This window comes from Lagenorhynchus albirostris, chromosome 15, assembly GCF_949774975.1.
Source record: "Lagenorhynchus albirostris chromosome 15, mLagAlb1.1, whole genome shotgun sequence".
NCBI lineage: Eukaryota > Metazoa > Chordata > Mammalia > Artiodactyla > Delphinidae > Lagenorhynchus > Lagenorhynchus albirostris.
Genome location: NC_083109.1, coordinates 28,259,535 through 28,266,914, shown reverse-complemented (window position 1 = coordinate 28,266,914; position 7,380 = coordinate 28,259,535). Strand labels below are relative to the sequence as shown.

Below are 7,380 nucleotides of genomic sequence, written 5' to 3'. Positions count from 1 at the left end.
AACATTGATAAAGGGTATTTACAATAATCCTACAGTTAGCATCATACGTAGTGGTGAGAAATTGGATGCTTTCCTCCTAAGATTAGGAAATGCAAAGATGTCCTCTCTCACCACTCCTATTCAGCATCATGCTGGACATCCTAGCTAATGCAATAAGTAAAAGAAAGGTATACAGATTGGCAAGAAAGGAATAAAACTGTGCACAGATGACATGATTATCTATTTATAAAATCATAAAGACTTGACCAAAAAAAACTAGAACTAATAAGTGATTATAGCAAGGTCACAAGATATAAAATTAATATGTAAAAATTGATTGCTTTCCTATATGCCAGCAATGAACAGTTGGAATTTGAAATTAGAAACACAATACCATTTACATTAGCACCAAAAGTGATTAAATAGGCATAAATCTAACAAAATATGTACAGAGTCTACATGAGGAAAGTTATAAAACTCTGATGAAAGAAATAAATAAATGGAGAGATATTCCCTGTACACGGATAAAAAGATTCAATATTTTTAAGGTGTAAGTTCTCCCCAGTTCAATCTATAGATTCAACACAATCTGAATAAAAACCCTAGTAAATTTTTTTGTTGACATTGACAAACTGATTCTAAGTATATATGAAAAGGCAGAAGATCCAGAACGGGCAGCACAATACTAAAGAAAAGTCACAGGATTGACACCACCTGACTCTGAAGCCTTATTATAAAGCCACAGTAATCAAGACAGTGTGGATTGGTGAAGGAATAGACAGATTGATCAATGGAACAGAATAAATAGCCCAGAAATAGACCCACACAAATACAGGCAACTGATCGTTGACAAAGGAGCAAAGGCAATTCAATAAGGGAAAGGATAGTCTTTTTAACAAATGGTGCTAGAATAATTTGACATCCATAGGCAAAAAAAATGAAGCTAGACATAGCCTTTAAATTTACTACAGAAGTAAATTCAAAATGGATCTTAGACCTAAATGTAAAATGCAACACTATAAAACTTATAGAAGATAAATTAGAGCAAATCCAAGTGAACTTGGGTTTGATGATGAATTTTAAATTCAGCACCAAAAGCACAATCCATAGAAGAAAAATTGATTACACTGGACTTTATTAAAAGTAAAAACTTCTTCTCTGTGTTAGAATGTTAAGAGATTGAAGAGGTACGTCACAGATTGGGAGAAGTTATTTGCAAAACACATATCTGATAAAGGACTGGTATCCAAAATATACAAAGAACATTTTAAACTCAACAGTAAGAAAACAAACAACCCAATTCAAAAATGGGCAGAACTTCTGAACAGACACCTCACCAAAGAAAATGTACAGGTGCAAAATAAGCATGTGAAAAAATGCTCAACATCATATGTCATTAGGGGATTGCAAATTAAAATAAGATATCACTCCATACCTTTTGGAATGGCTAAAATCCACAAAACTGACAATACTAAATGCTGACAAGGATACAGACCAAAAAGAACGCTTATTCATTGCTGATGCAAATGCAAAACAGTACAGCCACTTTGGAAGACGATTAGCAGTTTCTTACAAAACTAACATATTCTTACCATACGATCCAGCAATTGTGCTCCTAGGTGTTACCCAACTGAATTGAAAACATGTCTACACAAAAAACTGCACATGCATGTTTATAGCAGCTTTATTCATAATCTCCTAAAACTGGAAGCAACCAAAATGTCCTTCCGTTGGTGAAAGGATAAACAAACTTTAGTAACAAACCTTGGTATCCATTCCTTTTGAGGAACTACCTATATTACTATATTGGTTCTCCTGGAATTCGAGGGAATGTGAATGTGAAAGACCTTGTGGCATAGCAAGCACTCAGCCTTGTTCTCTGCTCTGGAAGGATCGTAACCACTCAGAGAAAGTAGCAACAACTGCCAGGTCCTGCAGGAAAAGGGAGAAGCCCAGCCACCACCTGCTGCATCTGCTCTTGCCCCTGTGGCCACCTTGCTTCCATGAGATCTGTACCCTTGGCTAAATCCTTTTGATATTAGGGTGTGCATTTGAGTGTGTATTCTCTTCCAGGCAGCCTGGTGTCCCCACGGCCATCAGATTAAAAGTGGAAAGGGAGCAGAGGTTCGGAGCAGGGAATGAGGCTGCCTCTTAACCAACTTCCCCTGCAGCACAGCCTACAAGAAAGGAGATGGCCGAGTGACAGGATTGAAAGAGGAGGTCATTTGGGGCCCCAGTCCGGGGCTGTGGGGCCTCTGCAACAGCTGGACACTGGGAGGACATTTCTGTACAGGCTGGGAAAGAGGTGGCCACAGTGGCAACCATGAGGCAACTCCAGTGGCAGGGGTCACTGGCAGTTGGGGGCATCCAGGGCACTGGAGATCAGCAGCTTCACGTGAGGGGGGCATTACAGCGCATTGAAGGCCTACGATAGCTAGGCAGCTGAAGCAGGACGGGTAACAGCGAGCGAGCCTGCGCCAGCGTGGGTTCGACTCCTAGAGGGGTGTCCAGGGCTGGAGCAGGCGTGCATTTGTCACTTGCTTCTGCCCCTAGGCCCGACCTCTCCATCACCCAGGCTGAGTAAAGCAGGGGAGGGATAACCCATCCTGTTGGAAGCACAGAGAGGGTGTGACTTCTTAAAGACACACAGCTTGTTATAAGGAGTTAGGCCTGGGACTCAAGAGGCGATGGCTCCCTGTTCTGGTCTCCCTCCCTCCTTCCCTCATTCACCCCTCTCTGGGGGTGCCCAATGGTTAAAGCTTGTGTTGATCATCAAAATGACACTTACCAGGGAATGAGCACAGTGGAGGGCCAAGGGTGGGCAAGGGGAGGCTGTGCAGTGCAGGCAATGAGCGGGGTGTTATCTGTGGAGTTTAGAAGCAATAATGAAACCACTGAAAGTCGCCTGCTTTTTATTATCACCCTGCACTGGCAATTCTAACCGAAGTCAGTGCTTAAATTTTTCCTCCTGGTAAAATTTTTTGTTAGTCTAGGTTCTAAATAGTCACTGTAGTTACTGTTAAGTTTTAATAATAGGCTATTAAAACATTTTAAAACTACTTTTCCTGTAATAAACATTGTGTTCTGCATGGAAGCTAATGCAGAGAACTTCATCATACACTTGGCTCCCAACACACCCAGATTCAACTACAGGCATCTGTTTCAAGTTTGGTAACATTTTGTAACGGTTAAACTCAACTCCAGACACAGCTGGTGCTCCCTCCGGTGTTCTGCGCACCCCCGCACCTGAACCGCAAGTGAATAAGCAGTTGACAGCGCTGTGACCGTGAGGGGCAGAAACGGAGCCCGAATGACCTCACGCCATTGCTCCATGTACAGATCACACTCCAAACTTCTCGGATTCACTTTTTTTGGAAGCATTTCTTAATGTGTTGTTTTTTGTAAAAAAAAAGAAAACAATAAAACATTAATATGACTTAAAAGTATTAATTCATTACTGTTTTCCTTTTTTTTGTACTATAATACTGTATTTGTTGATTTAGTTCATTATTTTTCACTGCCACAATTATATAAATGTGAAGTCTAATAAAAACATTTTCACACTGAATTTCTTTTCTGTACATTATTCTTATTATTTATTTTATTTTGTGATTATTAATGACAATAACTATGTTGCATACAGGAGGGGGTAGTGAGAAAACAGCTGATCATGAAGGCTAATTCCTAGTCAGGCTGTGCTCAGCCCTGACCTCACCTGAAATTTCCCATCAACCCCATGAGATGGGCTTTTGTAGCCCATTTTACAGGTGAGGAAACTGAGGTTCAGAGAGAGGGGGAAAGAACCCAGGATTACACAGGTAATAAGTGGCAGGAAGAGGATTCAAATCCAAGCTTGGCCTGACTCCAGAGGCCATATCTGAAATGCCAGCAAGTATTGAGACCCTGCCAGAGAAATGAACAGGGATGTGGACTGGGGTGGTCAGGCAGGGCTTCTTGGAGGATGTGGTGCCAGGAGGGTCTATGGGGAGCAGTGAAGCATGAGGACCATGTGAGGAGTCAGAGAACAGGGGTTCCAGCCTGAACCCAGGTCACTCCCTGGCCATATGGCCTTGGACAAGTCCCTGGGCCTTGGTGTTTCCTCTCTGGAGTTTACAAAGGCCCAGGATTCACGAATCAGGCTGAGACAGTGGTCTGGGCAGTGAGCTTGGCTGGTGAGCAAGTATGATCTTTCCCTGCCCCGGCTAAGAACTGGACCCACAAGCCCTCCCTGGCCCACCCCACCCCAAACTTCTGGGGTTAGGAGCCCCGCTACTGGCTGGAAGTCCAGATGGCATTAGTTACAGACATAAGGCTGGGTACTGGACAGGCCTGGCTTTGAGTCCCAGATCCACCACCTCCTTCTCAGATGAGTGACCTTGGACTTGACACTTCTTGTCCCTGTTCTTAGTGTCCGAAACCTTAAAGTAGATCATATTGATCTCAAAGAGCAGTTGTGAGAATGAAACAAAATAATAATCCCTGATATTTATTGGGCAATTCTGATATGCCAAAACTTCTCTAAGAGTTTTACATTGATTTTTATCATTAAACCTTCCCAATGACCCTGTGAAACTATTATTCTCATTTACAGATGTGGCAGTTGTGGAAGAGAGTGATGTTACTTGTCCAAGTTCCCACCTCGTTCTGCTTAGCTCAGTGCCTGTCCCACAGCAAACGTCTCATAGTTACGATAGTAACTACAGTAGTTCTGACACATGGGTCCCACACACACATTTCACTGGTTCTGGAATAAGGATGTGTCCCAAAACTGATGTCCAAGGAACATGCCAGCCAGCAGGCAGAGGGGGAGTTTGGTGTCCTCACTGTCTGCTTCCAGTTGCTCGGGTGGCTGAGATCCAACCTGATGGAATTTTACCAGATTGGATCCTTAATTATCACTTAAAGTGACTTCTAAAGTGATGCCACATGGAAATAAAAGGTTACTGAGTGTTCAAAAGGCTATCATCAGGCAGGCAAAATAAAAATTGCGGAATTCATCCAAAGAATGTGAAGAACTTTGATCAAGTCACCAAAGTGACTGTGATGTGCAATTTTAGAAATAAAAACATACTACTCTCCATTTTTAAAGGGCACACCTAATATGCTTCTTTTTTTCACCGAGAAGTTATTAAATACTGTAGATATATTTTTCTTAAAAAAAAATCTTACAATTGATGGTGTCATAGAATCAAGTAAACCCCAAAATGGTCATGATTCTTTAGGTTGTGAGCACCAGAAGATCCACTTCAAACTGGTTTAAGTGAAAAAGATATTTTATTGGCTCTTGGACAAGCAAAACCTAAGGGTAGGCAGTAGGCTTCACGCACAGCTGGACTGGAGGGCTCAGGCTGCGGCGCCAAGCCCTGACGCCCCAGTCCCCAGCTCTGCCTGCTCTGCAAAGGCTCCATTCCCAGCAGAGGCAACTCCAGCCGCCAGCCCTCCCAGGTTTGATGCTTCCATTCTTCTCAACATTTGGGACAAGTCCTAAGCCCGACTGCTGGTGATGGGAACAGGGCTGCATGACTACCCCTTGGACAGTTCACCGGAGCCTCGGGGAATGGAACTCGGGTGTCGGCCTGGCCTGGTCACTCTCATCCCCTTGTAGTCAGGGGTAGACTCAACTCCACCCACTGCACGAGGCTGAGGTGGGAGGAGGAAGGCTTCCCCTGAAGAAAATTGGGGGTTGATACCATAAGAAGGGAAAGTGGATGCTGGGTGACCCCCAAATTACAGCCATCTTTGGAAGATAATAATTGGTGATGAAAGGAAGGTTCAGAGAGGTGACTTGTACCAGATCATACACCTGGGCAGCTCAGGTGGCCCCAGAAAGGGAAAGTGCTGTTGTCAGACCACCTGTCAGAGTGGGAAGAGTCCTTGGAGGTCCCTGGTGTGGTAGGGATGGGAAGCTAGAGGCCCAGAGAGGGAGAATGATTGGTCCAAAGCCATACAGCAGCCCCCGACGGGGATAGAACCAGAGCACAGATCTCAGGTATCCTGGTTCCCCATCCAGTGCTCCCAGCTGACCTTGTGAGGGCAAGAAGGCTTCGGGAGGGGGGTCTCCAGCTGGTTCATCATGTTTGGAGGAGAAGCCCCATCAGCCTCTTTGGGAAAAGGGCTTTCTCCCGGCAGATGTAGTGGAGCGGCTTTAACAGTCCCCCGCCTCATCCCTGCTGCACCTGGGGATCCCAGTCTGTCTCAGTTGGGAGTAAGAGGTGCCCTAGGTTCTCACGTGCCTTCCCAGTCGTTGGCGGTGCCACTTTGACGCCTTAATCTCGTATAAAATGCAAGCCCCAGCCCGGCGCCTCCACCTGCCCCGGCTACCCAGGCCTTCTGCAGATTCTGGAGCCGCCACCGCTGGCCAGGCTGGGTCTTCCCGCGTCTCCCGCGGCGCTGGGAAGGGCCAGTCTTCACCCAACCGGATCCTACGAAACCTGCAGTGTTTCCTCACCTTGTGTTCAACGCTGGGAACCGGGCAAGCACGAACCCGCCAGCCTGCTGTCTCCGGAAACTCTCTGTGGGAGGAGCTTGGGTGCAGCAGTCTAATTGGGGTGGGAAGAAGGCCGGTCTTAAAGTTTCATTTGCATAATAAACACGTCATTTTTATCTAGACGGTGCGTCTTTTTAGGTGGTGGAGGTGCTTCTGATGGAGATTAGGAGGTTCTTAAGCACCCACGAGCCCACCCCTGGGTGCCACCAATTTAAGTTAGAGGAACCAAACCTAACTCAATGATAGGGCACCAGTGGTGGAAACGCAGGCGCCTCAAATGGTGGGAGGGACGTAGGGGGTGGGGGCTGGGTGCAAGGACAACATCTCCTCAGAATGTTAGGACTTTAAACAAGGCTGAGGAGGACTATATTTATGACATAGAAAGCTGCAAATGCTTTAAGTGAAAAAAGGAAATTTACGAGAAAATGTGGGGGTGGGGTAGGGTGTATAGAGTTTATGGTGGTTAAGAGCATAGGATCTGCAGCCACACTGACTAGGTTCAAATCTCGCTTTCACCTCTTACTTACCTCGGGCATTTTATTTAAACTCTCTGTGCCTCAATTTCTTCGTCTGTGAAATGGGGCTAAATAGGGATAAGGTGCGGATTCCTCTAAAGCGTTGAAAGCAGGTCCTGGCACACAGTGAGTGCTCAAAAGATGTTAGTCGTTAATCTCGTTAGTCTCCTGCGCAGGGACCTCGTTCCCACAGTCTTTGTGGCCGCCAGGCCCCAGCCCGCCCCACCCCTGCTCCGGAAACCAGCAGCCCCGCTGCAGCCGCTGCCCATTGTTCCCGCCTTCCTGCTCAGCCCTGCTCTGGGAACCCCGCGGGGCAGCTCCAGCCGGCTGGGGGCGCATCCGGGATGAGGGGCCCGCCCCCGCGCGCCGCCCCGAGTGGCGCTCCGCCAGGCCCCTCCC

The 7,380-nt window shown here is 46.1% G+C and overlaps 1 long non-coding RNA gene across 1 annotated transcript; it reads right to left on the bottom strand.

Annotated features, from left to right (window-relative positions):
* Nucleotides 1-2,965: 2,965 nt before the first annotated feature.
* On the bottom strand, nucleotides 2,966-7,149 carry LOC132505457 (uncharacterized). Its single transcript, XR_009535423.1, has 3 exons — nucleotides 6,994-7,149; nucleotides 6,004-6,518; nucleotides 2,966-3,362 (listed from the first exon to the last, which is right to left on the bottom strand). It is a non-coding gene; the product is annotated as an uncharacterized LOC132505457 (long non-coding RNA).
* Between the last annotated feature and the right edge of the window lie 231 nt (nucleotides 7,150-7,380).